The 24,159-nt window shown below is 42.1% G+C and overlaps 1 pseudogene; it reads left to right on the forward strand.

Moving 5' to 3' along the window:
* Positions 1 to 23,934, forward strand: part of LOC147454679 (uncharacterized) — an 83,770-nt pseudogene extending 59,836 nt beyond the window's left edge.
* The last annotated feature ends 225 nt before the right edge of the window (positions 23,935 to 24,159 follow it).

Below are 24,159 nucleotides of genomic sequence, written 5' to 3' on the forward strand. Positions count from 1 at the left end.
GTGTTGTTTGCATTTCAAGAACCTTCTTGAGGTGCTCATTCTCCACAATGAGAACTCTTAAAGTACCATTCTCCATTGCAAGTGCGCGCAACTCTTCACCTTGCTTGTTGACGGTTTCTTGTAACGAGATCAAGTAAGCCATGATCATTGCTTCCGTTGTTGTAGACGATGTGGTTGGATTAGCATCCAAATTCCTTGGAGATTTTGCATCATTCTCCATGGCGAGTGTGGCTTTTCCACCCTTGCGAGTTTTGTCTGACATTGCCTTCAAGTCGGCAACAAAAACGCAAAGTTTTGACAGTTTTTTCAGTTCTGAGATGCTGTTACAGCAAAGCCTTTCATTACACAGAAAAATTCTGTCTTTACATCAATGCGTAGAGGGCTTCGTGCTCTTCGATTGAGGCTATAGATCACCTAAATCGGAGTTCGGATGAGCAAGTTATGGTCAAAAGAGTGAACTGCTGCCTACTAGGTCAAAAAACGGCTGTGTGTGTGTGTGTGTGTGTGTGTGTGTGTGTGTGAGAGAGAGAGAGAGAGAGAGAGAGAGAGAGAGAGAGAGAGAGAAATAGAGAGAGAGAGAGTAGTAGATAGAGAAAGTCAGCGTGAAAGAGTTAGCTTGGCTGACCAATTGTGTGAAAAGGATAGAAACTCTCTCTATCTCTCTCTCTCCCTCTAGAAGAAATTATGGAACTAAAAGAGGCAAAGGGGTTTTGCCCGCTACATGCATTGTCATGTACTCCTGGGAGAGCATGTATGTGTCTACCCATATAGGATTTGACCAATAAAGATGAGATTTTGACCCGGTGGTCCTGATCTCCGTACACCTCTGTTGGACCGAGGTGTGCGGAGATCAATCAAGGCTAGAGAATGTGAGGTAGTTTACATTGTGAGGAGTATATATATTAAAACAACATTCATAATCATTGTAGATGGCAACATCATCAACTAACATGGAGGAAAAGATTGCATGCTCGTGCACGCTCTGCAAGTATCAAATCCTATGCAAGCGTAGGATATGTAATGAGCATGTGCACAAGTACGAAGAGTTTGCTAGAAAAACCGTACAGAATCTACGATATGACTCCTACGGAACAGGCATTGATTTTCGTGACATAACACCTACATCTGAGAGAGAGAGAAAAAGGATTATGCGTGAAGGTCCGACCAATCTAGAGCCAAGGATGGAAGCAGAGGAGGGCTTACAGACAGAAGACGACGGCATGGAGGAGATACTGGATTCCTTCTTCGAGACAAGCGAGGAGAACACTAACGAAGCAGCACCAGAAGATGTGCGCCTATCTCCTGAAGATATGTTGAGAAAGTTGGCACGTGAACCAATCTATGAAGGTGCCAAAATATATGTGCTTCGTACTTGTCTGTCGTTTTTGAATCTGCAGTCAGTGTACGGTGTGAGCGGGATGAAAACACACACAACGCCTCTATAACGACCAGACACACACTCTTGGAAAGATACACACACACACACACACACTATGGGGCACCACTCGGCCTACACAACCACCTGGCCGAGACAGGAAACACACCTATGGAGTGAGAGGAGAGAGACTATCCACTTGCCCACTCCACACAGAGACACACACATACACACACACACCCAAAAATTCAGCTCAAAAGAGGAGAATTTCTGATGTTTAGATACAAATGAGCTTGGGCCAACACCAATGGGGCAAACAGCTCACACAATATGGGTAAAAGATACCAGATACAATCACAAATTGGAGCGGAAGCTTCGTTCATAGGAGAAACTTACACAGCAAAAACAACAGAAAAAGAGTGAGGAATTTGGCAAAATGAACAGCGCCATCGCGTCCGGAACGGCCCAAAACCCAAGTCTACAATGTCAAAGTGCTCAAATCCTACCTCGGATGAGCAGTTTACGGCCAAAACAGGCTCCAAAAACCCCAAAAACATACCTGCGGCTATTCCTCCTCTCTTCTCCACGTTTTTTCTGGTCTTCTCTCTGTTTTTTCAGTTCCCACACTTAGATTTATTAGTTGGGCACCCTTGGCCTTTTAGATGACTTCAAACGGACCCCGAAGAGGCCAAAAACTGACCTCGCAGTGCATAGTTGTCACCTTTTTGCATCATTCGCACACCTGGCACTCAGCTTTTTTCCAATAATGCATCTCGCCACCACGTGAAGTGGCCCCAAAAAGTGGTCCTCATGATGACCTTTCTGCATAATTATCACAAGGAAACACCCACGTTGTGTCCGTACTCATCCACGTGCAAGTATTGACCCCGTTCGGCCTCCTGACACCACTAGATGCCATCTGACGCACCTGCTTACCTCATGTCATCGGCCCGCGGATAGCTTCCTCGAGAAGTTTTAAGCGCTACAAACTCCTCATTATTGTAGAAAAAGCACACTGGTACTGGTAATAGTGAAAATCGATGCACTATGTACATCCTGTCCTACCTGTACACATGTGGGCCCCACGTAACCACCTGGCTCTGAAAAATGGGCAATTATTTATTTGATGCACCATGCATGTATATGTACATATGCGCAATCCCTTGCTCCAAAAAACTCCTGGCATAATTTTCCCATCCCCTAGCCTGCTAGATCATTCATGATCACCAGAAGCAAAGAGAGATATGAGACTCGCCGCATCACAGGTCTCCTCATCCCTCACCAACACTGCTTGATCCACAGACAGCTCATCTTGATCCACCATCATCAATCTAGCATGATACAATTTAAGACGCAATCCATTTACCCTTGACTTATGTAGAACACCATCCAGGTTAGCAGGCTGATATGTGCCATTTGGAAAACACTCCACTACCTTGAAAGGGCCTTCCCACTTAATTTGAAACTTCTTTTGGAAGGTGTTGTCTAGCTTACTATTGTAGTGCAAAACCAAGTCATGTTTCTTGATACCCTTACTTTTGACCCGTTCATTTATCTTTGCCAAAGCCTTATCCTGCATCTGCCCATAATGCTCCAATGCGCTCATCCTATCCAACTGGACCTCTTGTAACTACAAGAGCCTCTCTTTGAATGCACCACTAGGCGGCCCAAGCAACTTCTCTAACATTTTGACCGCAGGCAACTCTACCTCCACAGGCAATAGTGCTTCCTTTCCATACACCAAATGAAATGGAGTAAACCCTATACCTATCTTCACCGAAGTACGGTAAGCCCATAATGCACTAGGCAATTCCAAATCCCAATTCTTTCCTTGGTGCTCTGTCACTTTAGAAAGAATATGTACCAACTCACCATTGAATCTTTCATTTAAGCCATTACACTCCGGGTAATAAGGAGTGGTATGCTGGTGCCTAATCTTCATCTTTGTGCATAAGAAGTCTAGCAGCTTAGCTCTAAATCCTGGCCCCTTATCTGAAAGTAGCTCTAATGGCACTCCAAACTTGCAACATATTTCATCATACACAAATTTTGCCACATCCTTTGCAGTGATCTGTTTTACTGCTATAGCCTCTGCCCATCTAGAGAGATAGTCCACTGCCGTCAAGATATAGCTTTTGCCCCTGCTTGTGATAGGTAACGGGCCTATTGCATCAATCCCCCACTTTTCAAACACATCAAACGCCATAATGGTTTTTCGTAGCTCTGGCTTCAACACTCTCTTCCCAAATGCTTGACACCTATTGCAAGACCTACACCAATGGTGAACATCCTTGTGCAAACTAGGCCATACATACCCCTCTTGCAAAATCTTATGCAAGGTGATCTTTAGAGAAAAATGGCCACCACATGCGCCTTCATGATTCTCTTCCAACACTCTGTAAAGCTCCTCCCGCCAAGGTACACGTCTCAACAGGAGATCATCCCCTTTCATGTATAAGACATCACCAATCAATTTGTACTTGTATGCTCTACGCACAAAGCTATACTTCTTAGACTTATGAATCTCCTTTGGAATGATTCCTGTTAGCAAAATCTCCTCTTCTTGAGCCAAACTTTCCCAGCCATGATAAAGAGGTAAAGTGGTCCTCAACACAAATAGCTCCCCAATCATGCCTTGAGCTGCTTCATGTGCCTCTCCATTTAGAGCACGTTAAATGTGTCTGATGCTCCATGCTTCAAACTTTTTTAACAGGCCTTTAATTCTGAAGCACATTTCCTTCAATGAGGTGTTCTTGCTCTTCCACACACCCAGCACTTTCTTCACCACTAACAAGGCATCACCTTTTATGCTCAACCTTCGAACCCCTTGCTTCAAAAAAATGTGTAATCCGGCTTCCAGAGTAGCATATTCAGCCTCATTATTACTATGAGCATCCAATTTGAACCCTCTCTTGCATACTAGCTTCCCCTCTGGATCATAAAGTGCTATACCCCCTGAAGCTGCATCATGGCTCTTTCTGTATGAACCATCAAAGAACAACACATGTGCATTGCTGATCTGTGGAACTTCTTCAACTACCTTTCTCACCACCTCTTCCTTAACAATAAGGGGATTCTCTTTGTAGGTCAACAAATCAGCTAGGGTAGCCCTTGTACTATCTTCCACTAGAAAAGAGAACTCAAACTCTTGCAGCTCAATTACCCATTTCTTCACCACATTTGACATGTTAGTACCATTAATTAACTGTGACAAAAAGGCATAACTCGTCAAGAAAACAAAAGGCCGTGGTAGCGAGTAATGACGAAATCGTCGACAAGCAAATATTACACTGGCCATCACTAGCTCTACTTCCGAGAACTTTCTCTCCGCTACTAACTTTACTCGTCTTGCACAATACACTGGCCTTATATAATGGCTGCCCTTCCCCTTTTGCAATAACATGGCTCCAATGGCATCATCCCCTACTGAGGGATTTACATAAAAAACTTTCTCCCAATCAGGAGCGTGCATGGCTGACAAACCCCCTAACACCTCTTTCACCTCTTGAAACACTTCTTCACACTTGTCATCCCATTGCAATGGATCATGCTTTGCCACTTGTTGTAATGGATAAAGAATCTGAGAAGACAATGGAATAAACCTTGCCATGTACTTCACTTTGTGTATAAAGGTTGCCAATTGCTTCATACTCGTAGGTGATGGAAGAAGAATAATAGACTTAACCTTATCTGGATCAGCCTCAATGCCATTTTCTGACACCATATGGCCCAATAACTTCACCCTTGGCTGTGCTAGATGACATTTATTTGGATTTAGTTGTCCTCCACATTCATCATATCGAACCAATACCATCTGCAGCTTCTCATGGTGCTCAGCCCTACTGCTATAGACACAGAAGTCATCCATAAAAGCTTTAACACAACTACCAATGAATGGTTCCAACACCCAATTTGATCTCTCTTGATAGAAGGAAGGTCCATTTGACAACCCAAATGGCAATACTGTGTAGCAATAGCAGCCCCATGGCATAATAAAAGTTGTCTTTGTGCGGTCTTTAAGAGAAATCTTCAATTGAAAATAGCCCGAAAAACCATCACACACACACTGTACCTCTCATAACCTGCCACTGAATCCAAGATCTGATCGATGAATGGAAGAGGATATGGGTTCTTCTTAGTGGCTGCGTTTAAGGGTTTAAAATCCACACAAATTCTCCACTTCCCATCCTTCTTTGGACTGACTACAACTGGACTCACCCATTCTGTGGTCTCCACTGGAACTATGAACCCTGCCTTCAATAACTTTTCCACCTCTACCCGCAAGGCTTCCATTTGCTCTTGACCCATCCTTCTTAGCCTTTGCCGCACTGGCTTAGAACCTTCTTTCAGCTCTATATGCATCTCTTCACCCTTGAACCCTCTGATCTCTTCATATGAAGTAATGAACAAATCAGGAAAACTATCCAGCATATGCAAATATATATCCTTCTCCATAGCTGAGAGGTCTCCACTGATCATTTGTGTCATCAATTCCTGCTTCTTTGACAACTCAACCTTGGTTTGCATCAGCCCTTCAATCACTTCATAAGGCCCTTCACTTTCATCTTCAACCTCATTTGCAAATGCAACTAAACCAAACTCCTGGATTTCTTTGTCCATCAAAAGAAATGCAACATCAGCATCCTCATCACGGCTGGTAGTACTATCACTGTCCTCATCTGTCACCGTGGAAGAGTCTTCATCACTAGACTCATCCTCATCTTCATAAAGCTCCTCTAATCGTTTCCTTGTGTCCATATTATAAAGCTTCTTGGTACCTGTCTTTCCATAGAGGCTAATCGTACCATGTCGCCAATCTTTAACAGCTCCCATTGCACGTAACCATGGTCTACCCAGTATAATAGGATATGCTCCCAACCCTGCTGGCATCACATGAAAATCAACCACTGCCTTTGCATCATATGCCTCCACTTCTAAGCTCTTTACAACACCCAAGCATTTTACTTTTTGATGGTTTTCCAGTCTGATCCGAAAACCTGACACCCCAGCCACTGTGAGACCCATCTTCTCAATGCATGAGTGTGTTATGACACATATTTGGGCTCCGCCATCCACATAACCTTGTCCCAAATTTTTCCTTTTATGCCACACATCTACTATTGGACAAATGTCTGGTAGCTCATCCATTTCCAACACCTTTACTGAACCTCTCTCTGGCTCTTTCTCCATTGGGTTAACCATCCTCTTCCACTGTCGCTTTAGCTTAGGCACCATCTCTATAAGCTGCCCAAAAGTAACATCTGCCTTCCTGCTCATCAGATCCTCCTTCAAGTCATAGCTTAATTGCCCATCCCCTAGTGGAAAATCTGAAACATGAAACTTTCGACGAGCTCTCCTTTTTCTCTTGGCCTTGACATCCTCGCCTTCATGGCTCTTTCCTTTCTTCTTACTAGGACCTGGGGCACTTCTTCCTTCCTTATCCTCTGTGGTCCTCTTCCCAATAGGCATCACTAATGTATCCTCTAGCTTTGATGCCTTCTCCAAGGTGACTACACTTAGCACTTTTGTCTTTCCCTTTTCCTCCTGGGTCAGTCCACTGGTTCCTTCGTCTCCCTTAATTTCGATGCCATAATCATTTGACCTAGTTAGCACCTGTCTTGGCAATGGATACATGTCTCCCCCCATCCTTGGTGGCTTATCACATTGCGGGCTGATGTGACCCAACTCTCCACAATTATAACATGTGGGCGTCTGCCTCCAGTACCTACCATTGCTTTGTCCAACACCATGCCTAGGCCTTTCTTCACCTCTTGGCTGATTTTCAAACCTCCCTCGACCTCAATTATTTCCCACTTGACCTAGCATGTTTAGGCTGAGATTCTTCATCAAATCTACCACTTGCCTCATGTATTGCCTTAGCCCATCATCTTGCACCGATGTAGTGACCACTGCTGGCATAACCTGAGTAGTAAGAGGAACCACTGATTCATGATGAACCCCTGACATGCGACCTTGTAAAGACTCTATAGGCTGAAATTCAGACCTCATTGGCAAAGACTCCATCCCTAACTGGCTCATTTTCCTCAGCTTCCACTCTTTGTTCCTTGCTACCTCTAGTGCATCTTCATATGTCCTAGGCTTCTTTAGCTCCACTCTCCAAAGTATATTCTCCCAAAGACCAGCTAAGAACCTGTCCTTCTTCATCATGTCAGGCGGGGGTACCTGTGGTGCTAAGGCCTTGAACATTCGTTCCCATGCCAATGAAAACTTACGTATGTACGCATCTACTGGCTCACCTTCCTTTTGCACCAAAGCCTGTACTTCTTGCCACACTTTGTCAGGATCTTCTATCTTCACAAACTCCACTTCCAACCCATGTCCTAGATTGTCCCAACTTAACACGCAACTCCTCTTCAAATGCTTTAGACCAAACTCGTGCATCACTCTTCAAAAAAATTTGGAGAAGGCGTAACATCTGCGCAGGGTCATGAATCTGGTTGCTAATGCAGACAACCTCCATCTTTTCCAAAAATTCTTCCACATCTTCATCACTTCTTCCATGAAACTCCGGATAAGAGAAAGCCATGGCTACCCAAGTTTCAATGCTTTGAGAACCCCTTTGAACACACGTGCAAGAACTCAAAACTTTTGACTACCCAATCCCCAGAAACTTCAATGGAGCTCAACTTTAGATAAGGACAAACACATGCACATCAAATGAGTTTTCATAGTTGATCATCGAAATTACAACAGGCAAAGGACATTCCAAGATCTCTCGTAATCTTCTTGGCCCGAACATAAAGACAATGCACTGCTGGAAAAAAATCTTCCTGGACACATGAACATTTATCAAGATTCTTTGAGTTAAATGAAATGGAGTGAATTGAGGGCCATTTTGATCATCCATTAAAGCCAACCATGAAGCTCCCAAGAAGGCACACCTGACTTATCCTCTGATTTTGCCAAAATTTCAGCAGCATAACATCATAAATGGCTCAAAAGACCAAAAAACCAGCCATCGTAACTTAGAAAATTTTTGGGAGAGTTTCCCCAGAAGTAGAGCAGTAGGAACCCAAAATATAGACTGTATATGTATGCATAAACTCTCAACAATAGAACTCGAGCATCAAACAGGAATCACTAATACATAGCCTATGGCGAGGTCACGAAAAGGGTGCTCCAGCTACCTATATCACCGAAAGGATCTCTACATTTGAGAATCCCCCAGCTCAATAAAAACCTCACGCTATCGACCCTCACACGAAGGCTAATGCAAATCGCGTATAGTCAAGTCTCAGAAATGACTATCTTCCAGACCAAGTCTCAGAAATGGTTGGGACTGCCAAATACAACCAAGTATGGCTCCACAAATGCGTACAATGGCAGTTTCCACAAGTAACGTACAACCCAGTAGACAATGCGCTCAAGCAGACGCTAAATGATGCATACCCACAACCGCAAGTGACATCACTGCTAGTATTTCATTGTACTCTAGCTACGTGTAGCTGTGTGAATCACCTGTACCTGTACCTGTCCCTATAACCTGTAACCTGTAATCTGCAACGTGCAACCTGCAGCCTGTAAGCGTGAATCTCGAAGCTCGAAGCTCGAAGCAGAAGGTACTCGAAGAAGATCCTCAGTGGGGGCACCAAAAGAATGTGAGCGGGATGAAAACACACACAGCGCCTCTATAACGACCCGACACACACTCTTGGAAAGATACGCACACACACACACACTATGGGGCACCACTCGGCTCACAAAACCACTTGGCCGAGACAGGAAACACACCTATGGAGTGAGAGGAGAGAGACTATCCACTTGCCCACTCCATACAGAGACACACACATACACAAACACACCCAAAAATTTAGCTCAAAAGAGGAGAATTTCTGATGTTTAGATACAAATGAGCTTGGGCCAACACCAATGGGGCAAACAGCTCAAACAATATGGGTAAAAGATACCAAATACAATCACAAATTGGAGCGGAAGCTTCGCTCATAGGAGAAACTTACACAGCAAAAATAGTAGAAAAAGAGTGAGGAATTTGGCAAAATGGGCAATGCAATCGCGTCCGGAACGGCCCAAAACCCCAATCTACAATGTCAAAGGGCTCAAATCCGACCTCGGATGAGCAGTTTACGGCCAAATCAGGCTCCAAAAACCCCAAAAACACACTTGCGGCTGTTCCTCCTCTCTTCTCCACGTTGTTTCTAGTCTTCTCTCTGTTTTTTCAGTTCCCACACTTAGATTTATTAGTTGGGCACCCTTGGCCTTTTAGATGACCTCAAACGGACCCCGAAGAGGCCAAAAACAAAAACACACTGGTACTGGTAATAGTGAAAATCGATGCACTATGTACATCCTGTCCTACCTGTACACATGTGGGCCCCACGTAACCACCTGGCTCTGAAAAATGGGCAATTATTTATTTGATGCACCATGCATGTATATGTACATATGCGCAATCCCTTGCTCCAAAAAACTCCTGACAACGGGTAGTCAGATGCAAGCGTCACTGCTTTATTTAGGTATGTAACTTACAAAAGAGATTTTCCGATTGCAACAGTGACGTGCTTGGGGAGCTTTTAATTTAATGTGTCTTAAACAGGTTGTTGCGGGAGCAACTTCTCCCGGCTGGCAATGAAATGCCCCCCTCCAGGCCAGACGCAAAGCGACTATTGACCTCAATTGGCTTGGACTACAACAAGATTCATGCATGTCCAAATGATTGCATTCTTTTTTCGCAATGAACTCGTAGATTGTCTGTCGTGTCCTAAGTGCGGAGCAATGCGCTACAAACAAGATATGGTTGGCAAGTCAGTGCCAGCTAAAGTGTTGCGGAATTTCCCTATTATTTCGAGGATAAAAAGCATGTTTCGTTGTGGTTCCATTACAAAGTTGATGCGGTGGCATTCTACGTATAGATCCACTGACGCAACATTTAGGGTGCCCGCCGTTGATTCAAAGGCTTGGAGGCACATTGAAGATACCTGGCCACATTTTAAGAGTGAACCACGCAATTTGCATTTGGGCATTGCAATGGATGGAGTCAATTCATTTGGCTTGAGAAGCTTGTCATGGAGCACCTGGCCTGTGTGCCTTGTCAATTACAACCTCCCGCCGTGGCTTGCCATCAAGAAGGGTCATTTGATACTAGGCTTGATTGTACCTGGTAAGTTCAAGGCAAAAAAAATGGATGTTTATCTAGCACCACTAGTTGACGAGCTCCAGGGGCTATGGCATGGGATCGACATAGGAGATGCGGTTGAACCAACAGGACAACAACATGCAAGGATCCATGGACTTCCTATGTGGACTATGCATGATTGGCCAGGATACGGTGAAGCTTCTAGTAATGGTTCTTGATTTACAAAATTCTCGCTATTCGCAAGCACTTTGTGTAGTACTGAATCATGCTTTAATATATCTAGGGCTTACAACTTCCGGATACAATGCATGTCCAATTTCGGGCCTTCTTTGGATGTGTGCTATTCTGCCTCGCTTTGAAAGACAATTTATCAAGGCCACCATCGTTATCTTCCAGATGGCTATCACTTGCGTGAAGGTCAGCTTGGTCGCATCGAATGTCGTCCTATGCATGTACAAGAGTGGCGTCACCGATGGGAGCAACATGAGGGGCAACCTATTCCAGGAATGAAATGTTTGTCCATTCTCCATACGTTGCTGTACTGGCGTGATCTACAAAGGTTTGGACAGATGCAAGCGACACGTTTTCTCTCCATGAACATTGCGAGCAAGTGGTCTTTGTACCGGACCCTCGAGATCGACAATGGTGGTTTGTGGTTCAGGTTGCTCCAAGAAATAAACAAGTATTTGAAGGGCAAGAGCTCCTGGAGGAAAGTCGGCCAGACGATGCAAATATTACTATGACATTAGATGAGATGGATGAAGGTATGGCAGAGGAAGCTGACAGATATACAAGGGATGATGCAGACGAGGCAAATATGACACTTGTAGATGAAGATGCAATGGATGAAGACAATCTGCCAGAACGAGTTGGGGCAGAGTTATGTCTGCAAATAGAGATAGACGATAATATGGTGCAAGATCTTATCGATGATGCCGAGGCCTGTAAGTGTTTGTATGAAGACGTCGATTTAAAATTAAGCTCTTTCTTAATTTAAACAAAGGTGTTCAGACGCTTTCTTTTAATTTCTTTGTGTAGGACTTTAGTATGGCAAACTAGTATCCAGATCTTGCTTCTATGAGTGCGGATGCATTTATGGGCTTCATCACATAGATGACGCCTAGTCAGATGGCAGATGCGTCTCAGTATTGGGTAGCTAGAGGCACGAGTACCACACCTCCGGGATTCACACGCGAGGGTCTGATGCCTATGGGGGGGACGCCTATGGAGGGGGGGAAAGCCTATGGGTACGACGCTTGCGAGGTCTCCCATCACGGCCGCTTTGATACCTAGGGGTACGGCAGAGGCGGGTACATCGTCAGGTGGAGGTGGTGGTTACTGTGGAGGAGGGTCCATAGATGCTTTGACCCCTCCTCGCTCATGACCCCCATCCTACCCAGGCACACCTCTCGACACACCTCGCACACCTTAGAAGGCACACGATCCTAGTGCCTCCAAGGTCTATACTGTACGGGCAGATGGATAGGTTGACATGGATAGAGTCGGGACTGAGATGAGACAGTGAGTTCGCCAGCTCACAAAGCTGCAGTTTGCGACCACCATTATGATGCCTTGGTCTGATCAGGATCGCAGCAAAGTCAATTATATAGTGGAGACCATCAGGAGAGAGTATGAGCCTGCTCCGCGAGGAGCTTCCGAGGAGGTGGATCATGGGTGTTGCATGAGACACCGTGAAACATCGTCAAGATGCAGCTCGTCGTGCTTTCAGGACCGGCTCGCCGAAGCCTTCGGGCATCTCACACGAGACGTGGCAATAGATCAGGGAGGATGAGCAGACAACAGATACGTGGTTCAGACAGCAGCTCAGGCCGCGGAGGTACGACAGATGACTAGGGGCACATCTCATCTTGGCAGTGGAGGCTTCGACACCTTTTGTTATGAGTTTGTGAGTTTCCAATCCAATCCTAGCTATGGCGTTCTTTTTAAAACGTGATAAATCATGTATTCTTAATTACTTTGGTTTTTGTATAAACGCAGAATCTTGCAATGCATCGAGCCCCGACACGCCAAGAGGAGAGATGGATATCGGAGACTCGACATTCATGAAGTATTGAATGATCTTGCTATCGTAAGAGAGCCTATAGACTAGGAGGCCTTAGAGTCTTGCTGATCGATTGAGGTGAGACGTTAATATGTGTGAGTTGATTTAATTAATTAAGTATATGTGAAGTAATATCATACTAATTTTGGGACTTGTCCTTTATGTGCAGGTTGTGATGCGGAGTCATCAGTGGATCTATATATGTTTTGTGAGACACAGACACATCTATGTGTCTCTTTCTTGTATAGACATAGTTATGGTTATTGTTTAGATATGGTTATGGTTATTGTTTTGTTTATGGTTATGGTTATGGTTATTCTTCTTGTATAGATATGGTTATGGTTATTGTTCTTGTATAGACATGGTTATGGTTATTGTTTTGTTTATGGTTATGTTGAGCTTTATGGTTATGGTTATGGTTATGGTTATTGTTTGTTTATGGTTATGGTTATTGTTCTTGTATAGACATGGTTATGGTTATGTTGAACTTTATGGTTATGGTTATGGTTATTGTTTGTTTATGGTTATGGTTATCGTTATGATTTTGATCAATATGGTTATGGTTATGGTTTTAATTTGGTTATGGTTTTGCACAAAGTTCGTTTCATTTCTTCCATCAAGTTATGCCTTAAATCTCATGTGAGATCCTACATGGATATCATGTAGGAGGCGTATACATATGTTTTTTTTTGAAAAGTTTATGTTAAAACGAAGGGAACACTGCCAAAATTTCTGCGGGAGCACAGTTGATTTTGGTGCTGCTCACTTTTCGACGTCTCGCGTCGAAATCTACGTCGAAGGCACCTTTTTTTGTTGTAGTGAGTTCTGTAATCGGACACTCAAATGTCTTAAGACACTAAAGTGTTCTGTTTTTCTAACAACTTGTCATAATTATTTGGTGAATCTAGAAAAAAATGTCATAGGTCACGTTCATATCTTAGGTCAGCTACATAGCCAAATTTTACTTTTGCCAAAATTAATACCAAATTAAGATTATAATGATAAGTTTTAAGATGAGAAAATCATAGAAATTTAGTGCAGTTTTAATAAGATTTTCATAAATTGAATTTAACTTCTCATGAAAATAAGACTTTGCATATATTTCAAGGTGTATCGATAGGAAAAAACTTATTGTTGCAAGAAATTGAGCTTCATAACCTAGTTATGGGACTAGATTTTTGTTATAATCAAAAGACCAAAATCTTGAAAATGCTGACAAAGAGGAAAATTTTGGTCTTTCAAGGCCTCTTTCATTAACATGATGAGTTTATGGGACAAAACCAATGGTGCATAAAGTATCTATAGGTCAATACCCATCAACTAAGCATTTTTCAAGGGTTCAAACTCATAGGCATCTTGTAATTTAAGCTCAATTTAAAAAAATTTGTAGTGCATAATTTCTTGCAAAAACAACATTGCTATGAAAAACTAATGAAAGTGTCTATATAAACCTCCCAATTGTGTCTATATGAGGTATTTGTATACAAAGAAGTGAGATGAAAGGAAAAATCCAAAAGTGGACTTTATTTTAAGGGTTATCTTTGATAAAGAAAAAATCATAATTACAACATGTGCAGTTTTTTGGATATGCCATAAATCACCAAATGTGGCTTGCATAACCATTAAAATTTATCACCTTAATTAATAGATTCATAGATCTAGTATATATGCATCATAAGACATTGTAATTTTAGATGAACTAAATGTTTTATGTGATCGTTGATTGAATTTGTGAACGTTGCATATTTGACTTAGAGGACTTTCTATATTTAATTCTAGTCACAAAGGAATTTTTTCTCACATGACAATTGCAAAAATATCAAACATATATATAAGTAGTTACCACGGATTATTACATGCACCCTACTCAATTTTTTTTAACGCTAGAGTACAAGTTTTAATGAAACATTGAATGTTGTTTTGCGTAGGTTCTTTTCATGAGTGTGGTTAGTATTGAGGTTATGATCAAAAGTGAGGGATTATAATTTCTATGAGTACTTTGAATAACATTTTATAAGTTTGCAAAGGTATTTATTGAGATGTGCTCTAGATTTCATGTACCATTTTATTTAAATTCATGAAAAAAGGACACTAAAGTGTCCTTTTTGGTACCAAACTAGTGTTAAGGAAGAGTTTTTGTCGTCGAAAACAAAAGTGGGACACTCCTTCTTAAGAGCACTAACGTTTTCCCAAGTGGAACCTTCATCAGGTCAATCTTTCCACTTAATTGAAGCTTGTCGATGTACATGATGAAGCGTACGTAAATCATGATAGTCAAGGATTCGTTTAGGTTCATGCGGTAGGGTAGGAGGTTCAACAAAATAGGCCAAAATTTGTTGGTCAATAAAATTGTCGTCCCCATGTAATCACTTACGTGAATGGCTTACATGAAACACCGCATGGACAGGAGAGTGTGTGGGTAACAATAGTTTGTAGGCACGATCACCAACTCACCTGAGTATTTCAAAAGGCCCACAATATCTTGGAGATAATTTAGGTGTTAGCCCAGTTTTCAGACTTTTGAATGCTCTGGCACACGTAAAAATACTTCCTCCCCTTGATCAAAGGTAACTTGCTGACGTTTCTCATCAGCGTACTTCTTATACCAATCGTGCGCTTGTCAGACGTTCTGACGAGCGAGTTTCAGCATATTCATATGGTCTAGGAGAAAATCCTTAACCTGTTGGAGTTTTTCGGTTGCCAACCCCACCGTAATAGATGACCTAGGTTGAAAACCATACATGAGCATGAAAGGACTGATTCCAATCGTGACATGCTTAGCACTATTGTAAGAAGAGGTAAATAGTTTTCCCAGTCTGTTTGTTTCTTGCTAATGTGTGCACGTAGCATATCCTCTAGCACTTGGTTAACTTGTTCAGTCTGACCATCCATTTTTGGATTATTGACTGTATTGAGGTTGAGTTGTTTACCCAATCGTTTAAACACAGCCCTCCAAAAATGACTATTAAACTTGGGATCACGATCACTCACAATGTTACTTGGCAAGCCATACAACTTTTCATTCAAAAGGTGAAGTATATGTCACGCTTCATTCACTTAGCCTCGGAGTTACTTCACCCTTTGCAAAAGTTGACACAACAAGTAGAATTTGCATGGTCTGATGATCTTGAAGAGTATTTTTGTAATATTAAAGTCATTCTGTCAGAGCTATCAACACTCATGCCTCCTTGTTGGGAGTGCACATTCTTTGTTAGCTCTAGTGTTGGGAAGGAAACGATTGGTGCAGTTTTATTACAAGAAGATCCCCACAGTACTAGGATGCGACCCATCTACTTTGCTAGTAGGGTCATGAATGCCTTGGAGAGAAGCTACACAGAAGCAGAACTCATGATGCTTTCTCTCATGTTTGCGGTGAGAAAGTTTAGATCCTACCTACTACCAAAACCTTATTTAATTCTCACTGCAGAAAATTTGTGCCATTGGGTGTCATCTCAAATGAATCTTAGTACTAGGATCTCAAAGTGGATTATGGAGTTGCAAGAGTTTCAATACTCTTTCAAGGTAGAAGATAGTGTGCGTGCACAATTGGCAGGGATTCTCACTTATAGGGTACATGAGAAGGAAATTAAGGTGCCTGAAGTAAAGACCCTACCATTGCCACCACCTAAAAGTATTCCTAATGCTTTTACCTTGTTCTTTGATGGAGCTTTTCGACGAGCCACGGGAAAGCAGGGGGAGGGCTAGTGTTGCTCAACCCAAGTGGAAAGGTGGTCATGAAAGAGAAGGTCGATCTACCAGGTTCAACTAGCAACAATGAAGCAGAATATGACACACTACTTCATGGTTTAAAGATATGCATTGGCCAAGGTATATAAAGTCTCATGGTAAAAGAAGATGCACTTATCATTGTGAAGCAGATTTTAGGCATTTGGGCATGCAAGAATGAAAGCTTAAGGACAAAAGTTCATGCCATTTGTAGGTTATTTAATCAGTTTGAAGAGGTGCAACTATATCATATCCCTAGGAAACAAAATGAAGATGCAAATTTACTTGCACAACAAGCAGTTACATGTGTTGAAAAAGAAGTGTAGGTCATCATGGTGGCAACAACTGTCAAGCAACCGAGATACTAGGGATTGGAGTCATTGGCTCCCATTATTGTCTACATTTTGGAGGGTGAGTTTCCACAAGACTTCACGAAGGCTCCGGAGAGGAGACTCATGAAGAAGGCAAGTGCATATCTCTTCCTAGAAGGATCCCTCTATCAAAGAGGGAAGGATCAAGTTTGCACAAGAGTACCAAATATCAAGGAAATTCCAGCCATTCTAAAAGGTTTGCATGAAGAGGCATGTGGTGGTCATTTTGCCCAAGAGTTAACTGTAAAGAAGATTTTGCTTGCGGGGTATGTTTGGCCAAGTCTGCATGTGGATGTCCAACATTGGTGTAAACATTGTCACAATTGTCAGGTAAATGGGAATAGAAGATTGGTTTATGGTCCAAGGCAAATCATGCTTGCAAATGGACCCTTTGAAAAGTGGGGCATTGATGCTATGGGTCCTCTACCTAGGACAAAAAATGGTAAACTCTACATTCTAGTGGCTATAGACTATATGACTAGGTGGGTGGAAGCACAAAGTGTGGCAAAGGTAAATGAGAAGACAGTGAGCAAATTTGTCTTCACTTACATTTGTTGTAGATTTGGCACACCTTTGGAGATTTTTTTTGATAATGGTCGAGGGTTTAGAAAGGGCTTGCTCACAGAAGTCTGTGAAGAACTTCACATTCTACATCGTCACAGTACACCCTACTATCCCCAATCAAATGGTCTGGTAGAAAAAGCTAATGGTGTCATTGAAGGCATCATTAGAAAGATGGTGAGAAACAAGACAAAGTTGTGGGATGACTTCTTGGATGGTGCCTTGTGGGCGTATCGAACCACATATAGGGAAGCCACTGAGTTTACACCATTTCACTTGGTCTATGGTCAAGAGGCTTTACAACCAATTGAGCTCAACATCCCAACAATGCGACTTCATGGAAAAGCAGCACAAGATGATCAAGAAGCATGGATGGATCGACTTCTTACCTTAGCTGAGCTTGAGTGGAAAAGAGAAGCAGCATACGAGTGCTACAAGAGGAAAGCTACGCAGGCGAATGAGAAGCTTGACAAGAAACTAAAGGACAAAGGAATAAATGAAGGAGATCTTGTGCTAAGGTATGACAATCGACTCGATAATCGTTTTGATGCCAAATTTGAAACTAGATGGCAGGGGCCATACATAGTTAAGAAGGCTTTCAATTCAAGTTACTATCAACTTATGGACTTGAATGGGAAAGAGCACTCTAGGAAGATAAATGGTTATCGCTTGAAGTCCTATTTGAGTTTCCTTCTACCAAAGGATCTTTCAAAGATCTGTCAAAGGGAAGCTATCTTATGTAAGTATTGCTCCATGAAGCATGAGTGTAACTCCAGCCAAAATGCCGAGGGGGCCAAACAATGAAGATCTTGTCAAGGACTCTGAAGTACTCTCTTTGGAAAATATGGTTTATGATGGTACATGAATATACCATCGTCCTGGGGGAGGGCTAATGATAGCCGTTTTTCGGCTATTATAAATTGTCAAAGTGAGCTACCTCACCCTACCAAAATCACCCAAACACTGTGTCTATCCATACCATTTCACTATACATAGACGTGTGTGAGTTAGGGGACTTTCCCCATATTTTCTTTAAAACCCTAAATTAGCTAGTCACTGGGCTCTTTGTGTGTAAATATTTCATTATATATACAGCCTAAATATAAGTATTTTTCATAATTATTTTAGTATTTAAACTTAGGTGTGTGTTATTTATGCTATGTACATTGACTCACCATTACCACAATTTTTCTTACCATACTCTTTATTCCATAAAGAAATAATTTCATGCAAGCTTCACTTATTTTTTGTGTAACTCCATCCCAACAAAAATCCAAAAAACTAGTTTTATTTATGTGTAAATTTTTTCACTATTGTGATTTTTTTCCTTACTACATCTATTCTCTATTACTCTCATAAATTAGAATACCAAAAATATTCATCTTTTATGGTAGACTTATAATGAGAGAGATTTATTTTGATCCCTTTATATTTTTTCCACCTATATTATTTATATTTGACATGTACATATTTTTTTAGACCCCTCAATATTTGATTTCCTTAGTTGTACTATTCATTTATATCATGATCTCAACAATATCTTCAATTATAGACCTACCAAATAAGGTCAAGGGCATGTGGCATGCATGCATGCACTATGGAGGGCTCACTCTTGGAGGCATTCAAAAGAATCATCCAAAGAAGGACCCAACAAGGACTTTGTGCAGTGGGAAAAGACAGTCGGTTTTGCTGAATTTTTAAAGATCACTTGCTCTACAAATTTAAAAAGGTGATACAAACAAAAGTTGTAGCTCGTAGGCTGAACTTTTGCCTCAAATTGTTTCATATTTTTTTGAACTACGAGCTGTGAGCTATGATTTTATTGGTGGACCCCAGTTTGCCCATGCCATGCTGCCACATTCCCTCTTCCACTTTATCATTTTCCTCTGTCACACACACTTCTCCACTTATCATCCCCACCTCTCTCACCACTCCTCTATGCACCCTACTCACCTTCTTCTCAACCTTGAAGAATAAGAGAAACCATGGTGAACTCATGTCTTCTACACACACTTCCATTCCAAAATTGACCACCTAGTCTCATTTTTCCTCTTCCATAATACCCATATCTAGAAAAAAAACCACAAAATTGAGCCTCTTCTCTTGAAAGACAGCACCATGTTGATTGATTACTCATATTCAATTACCTTGGCTCTCAAGGAAGGTCAAGAGTGGAGAAAAAACGTACCTTCAAAGCTAGTGGACCGTCAACAAGCGTCAAAATTGACCCTACTCAAGACACTTGGAGCATCAACATTGTAAGAAATCCATATTTTCTTACCTATTAAGAGTTTTTTCTTCCTTATTTTTATCGTACATGGATACTCCCATTGTAAATATCCAATTCCATTTGTAAAACAATAAAAATACTAACTCTACTAATTTACTAGCACTAACCTACTATGAAAAGTCCTATCACCTCCACTTCTCTCCTCTCTCTCTCTTCTTCATCTATCCCCACCAACTTCTTGATAATTCCAAGCAAAAGAAATTAGATAAGTGCTGAAAATCTAACCCAACCATGGTTAGAGGAGTAACCCTAGCCCTCAAAATTGCTATAAAAGGAGGGTGTAGCTAGCACAAAAGGGGGGGAACCATAAGCAAGAGCACTATGCTATAGCTTGAGAAGCCAAGCTCAACCTCTCTAGAAGGATCTCTTGAGTGGAAGCTCATTGTCTTATGCATATGCATGTGTTGTATTAGGGGTGATTAACAAGGGAACTCTATGCCATTGCAAGAGAGAGTGATCATTCAATTGAGAGTAGGAAATCTATCATTTCTCCTACTAGTGTAAGCCCAACATTTGCTGAATCAAGGAGGGTGGATTTGGACTAAGCTTGGATACTTTGTCTCTCTTCCAACGTGAAGTAATGGACAACAATGATGGGTAAGTGTCTCGGTGTTTTTTAAAGTTCTTGATAGTTTGTCTCTGGGTGTTGTCATCAATTTAGCCATAAATCCCACATACTGTAAGACGGCGACAGGGTGGAGAGGACTCCCCTGGCCTTAAGACAGTGAGTGGGATGGCTTTTCTTGTGATGTGTTGTGGTGTAATTTACTCAAGCTATGTTGAACAAATACTAATCTCACTTTGATTGGTCATGACAGATTTGTAAGAAGGTATTAATGCAACAAGCACCCCCGCCCCCTTCTCTCTCTTTCTTACAGATGTATTTGTGTTTGCTTGATCACTGCTCATACATTTCAAAGCAGCCCTAGCATTATCTCTCTCTCTCTCTCTCTCTCTCTCTCTCTCTCTCTCTCTCTCTCTCTCTCTCTCTCTCTCTCTCTCTCTATGTGTCCTAGTTCGCATCCAAAACTAGGTGGTGCCCCAAATTTGTGTAGGGTTAGGTTGTGGGTTTGTGTATGTGTTTGTTGTTTTTTTCCAACCCCAACCCAATTGAGCAGCACGGGAGCCTAGAAGAGTGCTTAGAGGCCACTCTTTTTGTTGCCCTCCCCGGACTGCCTCAGTACATTCATTTTCATGTAGACATGGGTGTGTACTTATTTCATACCTTCATATATAGGCATTGATTGATAAAGACGAGATTATTACCCGGTGGTCCTAATCTTCGTGTACCTCTAGACCGAGGCGTGCGAGGGATCAGACAGGGCTAGAGAATGTGAGGTAGTTCAAGCCAACGAAAAATGGTAGAAAAAACACAAATGGACTTCAGAGATAAAAACGGACTTCAACAAACGAAGTAAAATAACACAAACAAACTTCAATAATGCAAACTTCATAAATGCAAACAAATCATCCAGAAATGCAATTGGTCTTTTCAAACTTGGTGTGCCCTAAAAAATTATAGAAATTGACACCAATGTAGGTATTGGAATACTCATCAGAATGTGCCTCAAAATCAGCATTGGAACTAGCTGCTCCAACATGCGTCGGTATGCGTGTTGAAACCAACATTGAAATATTATTGTTGTTTTAGCGTTTAGTTAAAGGTATATATTGACGGGTATATCATTGCATATTCCTATGAATAGAGTTCCGACTTTCATATCAACAATATGATGCCGATGTAGATACGAATGCTTACAACGACACTTTTTATTCTTAAACCCAACTTTTTATTGTCGATACACAGATTGATATTCACAGAACGTGTTGTAGTGATGGTTTCTTTGAGCAAATTCCAAGATTTCATGATTGAAATGAAGAGCGTATGTACTGCAAAAGATGCTATGATCAAGAGATATTGGTTAAGGTTGTTTCTAAGGCTCGGAATACCATCAGCCTTTTCATGAAAGGTGTGGACCAAAGAAAAGGTCAGGATCTTCAATCGATTAAAAAAAGGTCTTCAAATGAGGAACCTAATCCCTATAATATAAGTAAGCCTTTTACAAGTTGTGAAGGGCTTTCCAAGATTTTCATCATAGACGAGGATGAAAATGAATCCTTAGGTAACCACCACTACAAGAGGTTATGTGCACTTGTGACGGCTGTAGCGACAAAAATACAATGGGTGCTTTTCCCCCCGATGTCGCTCAAAGCATCGCAAGAGGAACCTCTCTATGACCGCTGCTATTAGCATCGCTATATGCGTCTCTAAATAGCAACACTCATAGTGACGAGCATAGTGATGCATACATTCCTTATTTAACAACGCGTGGCTATGGTTAGATTGACAAAGTCTAATCAACGTCTCATCGCATCCAAACGGCGTATCTGTTGGATTTTGCAAAAAAACAATAAGACTTTTTTTGTAAGTATGAACATATAATTACAAAATATATTTTTTAGCTTATCATTAAAATATAGCAAATGTAAGAGAGTGTGAAATACTAACCATGCGGGAGCGAGAACTCAAAATGTCCATAAGGGGTGTTTAAGCCCTTTCTGCCCGCATACTTGCGCTTGTACGGTTTGGGTTCACGTCTTGTCACATCGACCACTATTCAAAACATACAAAGAATACGTTATGTTAGAATTTAGTGAGGGCGTCGGACGTGCATTAAGTCTATGTCCAAATATGACACATGCTCTGTATCTGCTTGTTTGAAGACCTGCATGTATACACATGACAATAGATAATCTTGAGAAGAACCAAGGTTTATAGTGTTTGAGTTTGAGTATATATCACCTGAGAATTCTATTAGTACGGGATAGTCATGCATGGTCCACATTAGAATGCCTCTGGTCAAGGCATTACGTAGACCTATGTGTCGGTCTATATCCACCACTTCTATGCCAATCCACAATTGTTGTAGCTCTTCCAATAGTGGACAAAGATACACATCCATATTCTTCACTGTATACCACTGGTACAGCTGAGCTATGTTCGCACAAGTTAATGATCCCTGCATTCATATGGCATCATGCAAATACAGGACGAGATGGTGGAGTCAGTACTAGATGCTGACTACGGGAAATTTTTCCATGATGTGTATGCCAGATGTGGCAATTAGCAGGTCAGGCATTGGTTTTTAATCTCTAATAATTGAAATACTCGCAGTTGCAGGGAATTTGCTCTAGGGCTATTCTATGGTTCAGTTATTCGGCGACGGGGTTCTTTTTGGAGGACTATTGCACGGTTAAAGATTGAATGAGGCTATTTGTCGTGATAACGAAAAGTTTGGGGTGGTACGCACTTGGAGTGTCCGCCACTATCGGCAAATGATAGAGCAATTGAAGTGTGACTCCAAAGGGGCGGCCAGGGCTACTTGAAGCTGGGAGTATTTGAACTCGGCGACCACGACCTTGAGTTTTACAGATTTTGCGGCGCTTTTAATTGCGGTCGTCCTTGGGTGAGAACAGTGTGCTGTGTAAGTGAAAATATTGAGTTCTAAAATAACGCCATGTTTTTTTAAAAAATCCAAAAGGAGCTGTTGTGTTTAGGGTGGCACCACCAGATGGAGGGCTAGAGCAGGGAAAGTTGACGAAGGGTCATCCATGCAGTTCGAGGCCACCAAGTGGCGCATGGATTGAAGCAACCAATGAGTTGAAGTCCGTCCTGTGTACAGGTGGAAGTCATGTAGGGGAGAAGTCATCCACAACATGTGAGAAGAGGAGGAAAGTTGCACCAAATGGAGGGTTTTCCAGGTGCGTGAGCAAGAGGTAGGAGGATCCACCATGGACAGAAAGAAAGGGGGAGAGGAATAGGATATTGAACCGGGACTGACGAGCTGCCAAGGGCGATCAACAACAAGGAGAAGGAGAGGGCGCTGAGAGAGATTGTTGGGGGTGTGAGGAGCGCTATTGAAAGTGTGCAGGAGGCTATAGTTGGGAGAGAAGGCCTAGAGGACCAGATTAAAGTGGGCCTCCAAGAGATTTGCAAGAAAATAAAAGGATCCGGAGGGGCTGAGGAGCCGCCAAGGGCCATCAACGGAAAGGAGAAAGAGAGAGGAGGAAGGAGTTGCAGCAAGGTCTTCCCGTGAGGCTGCTGAAAGGCAAGTAGCTTTGGAGCAAAGAAGTCCGCAGAAGGCCTTGGCTTTGGGGTCTAAACCGAAAAAGGGGTCTCCATGTCGAGCTGCCCTACAGGTTGAAGAAGATAGAGAACGCCAGGGGCAAGAGCAGGCAGAATGATTGGCACTTGAGAAAGCAGAGGGAGAACCATCAATTGCAAGGTGATTCCTGGAGGGCTGAAAACTGATTGTAGGGAAATCACGGGCTGAGGGCGGCCAATTTTTTTGGAAGAAGGAGCGACTGAGTGTGTTGAAGGAAGGCCATGCGTGTAGGGGCCGACCTCGATCGTATCTGTATATGTCGCATTAAAGACTATCCTAACTCTAATCAAAAGCTCATTATTCTACCCACTCCATCTATTGTGTCTTGACGTCTTCCTTTGTGCTCAAAGCTTGGGGCTTGTGTGTGGACCCTTGGAGATTGTGTATAGCAAAAGAGAGAGAGAGAGAGAGAGAGAGAGAGAGAGAGAGAGAGAGAGAGAGAGAGAGAGACAGATAGCATGTGTGAGTGCAAGAGAGATCAAGAGATGGGAGG

Source organism: Adiantum capillus-veneris, chromosome 7, assembly GCF_014529385.1.
Source record: "Adiantum capillus-veneris isolate H3 chromosome 7, ASM1452938v2, whole genome shotgun sequence".
Lineage (NCBI taxonomy): Eukaryota > Viridiplantae > Streptophyta > Polypodiopsida > Polypodiales > Pteridaceae > Adiantum > Adiantum capillus-veneris.